The following is a 2,033-nucleotide window of genomic DNA, read 5'->3' on the forward strand; positions in this document are numbered from 1 at the left end:
AATCTTTCACAAAGTTTTGTATTTGTAGAGCCAAAGATGATATCATCAACATATATCTGTACCAAAAGTAAGTCTTTTCCATGGTTGAGGTAGAATAAAGTCTTGTCAATTGTGCCTATGTGAAATCCACTTTCCAGAAGGAATTGAGTTAAAGTCTCATACCATGCTCTTGGAGCTTGCTTAAGGCCATAAAGTGCTTTGTCAAGCCTGTAGACATGATTTAGAAATTTTGGATCTACAAAGGCTAGAGGTTGTTCAACATATACCTCTTCTTCCAATTCTCCATTGAGAAAAGCACTTTTCACATCCATTTGAAAGACTTTAAACCTCTTATGAGCAGCATAAGCCAAAAAGATTCTTATGGCTTCCAATCTAACAACTGGAGCAAATATTTCATCATAGTCAATACCCTCCTGTTGAGAGTAACCTTTAGCAACCAGCCTTGCTTTGTTTCTTGTAATTATGCCATCACTGTCAGTTTTATTTCTGAACACCCATTTTGTACCAACAATTGATCTGTCCTTTGGTCTTAGTACTAGGGTCCAGATATTATTTTTTTCAAATTCATTTAACTCTTGTTGCATTGCTTGCACCCAATCAGCATCTTGAAGAGCTTCTTCCACTTTCTTTGGTTCAGTCTGAGATAGAAAGGAATGATAGAGATGTTCATTTGTTGTTGTTGTTCTAATTATGACACCTGCTTCAGGATCTCCAATTATTAAGTCAGGTGTGTGATTTAGTCCACTTCCTTGCAGATGGAAGTTGATCTCTAGAACTGGATCCTCCCCCATGATCCATGCTGTCTCCATCGGCATTTTCTGATCCTCCCCCTGAAGTTATGCTCTATGAGATTCCATAATTTGAGTTGGATCCTTCAGGAATTGAAGAATTAGAGTTTCCAGAATTGTCAGAATTTGGCTCATCAGAACTTGATGAATTAGAACTTGAAGAGCCAGTGAGTGGTTCTGATGCTTCTTGAGAGTCTTGAGATGTAGTATGATCATCAGCTTGCTCCCCCTGAACAGGTGCATTTTCCTTTGGAGCAGTTACCACAGTTTCAATGACATCAGAATTTAACCCGTTAAAACTTACAGGATCAGGATTTAGGTCATCAGAATTTACAGAACCAGAATTTACATCATCATTTTTAAATCTCAGCTGATCATGATCATTGAAATCTTCAAGTCCAGTAATCTTTTTATCATCAAAAGATACATTGATAGATTCCATGACAACCCTTGTTCTTAAATTGTAGACTCTGAAGGCTTTTGTGGAAAGTGGATATCCAACAAAAATTCCTTCATCAGCTTTTAGATCAAATTTTGACAGCTGTTCAGGATGAGTCTTAAGAACAAAACACTTGCATCCAAATACATGAAAGTATTTCAGATTTGGCTTCTTTTTCTTCACCATCTCATATGGTGTTTTTCCATGCTTGTTTATGAGTGTAGCATTCTGTGCAAAACAAGCAGTCTACACAGCTTCAGCCCAAAAATAGTTTGATAGCTTTGCTTCATCAAGCATAGTTTGTGCAGCTTCAATAAGAGTCTTGTTCTTTCTTTCTACAACTCCATTCTGCTGTGGAGTTCCAGGTGCAGAAAATTCCTGCATTATTCCTTGCTCTTTGCAGAAATCTTTCATGATTGAATTCTTGAACTCAGTGCCATTATCACTTCTTATTAATTTAACAGAATCTTTGAATAACTTATCCAGCTATCTGACATGATCAATTAGAGTAGATGCAGTTTCATTCTTCTTGTTCAAGAAATACATCCAAGTGTATCTTGCGAACTCATCCACTATAACCATAGCATATTTCTTCTTTGCAATAGACATGACATTGACTGGACCAAATAGATCAACATGCAGTAAGTGATAAGACTCAAGAATTGAGGATTTAGTTTTGCTCTTGAATGAAGGTTTTCTTTATTTTGGCTTTTGACATGAGTCACAAAGACCATCAATAGCAAATATTGATTTTGGCAGTCCTCTCACAAGATCTTTCTTTACTAGCTCATTTATGTTGTTAAAAT

Source organism: Apium graveolens, chromosome 1, assembly GCF_009905375.1.
Source record: "Apium graveolens cultivar Ventura chromosome 1, ASM990537v1, whole genome shotgun sequence".
Lineage (NCBI taxonomy): Eukaryota > Viridiplantae > Streptophyta > Magnoliopsida > Apiales > Apiaceae > Apium > Apium graveolens.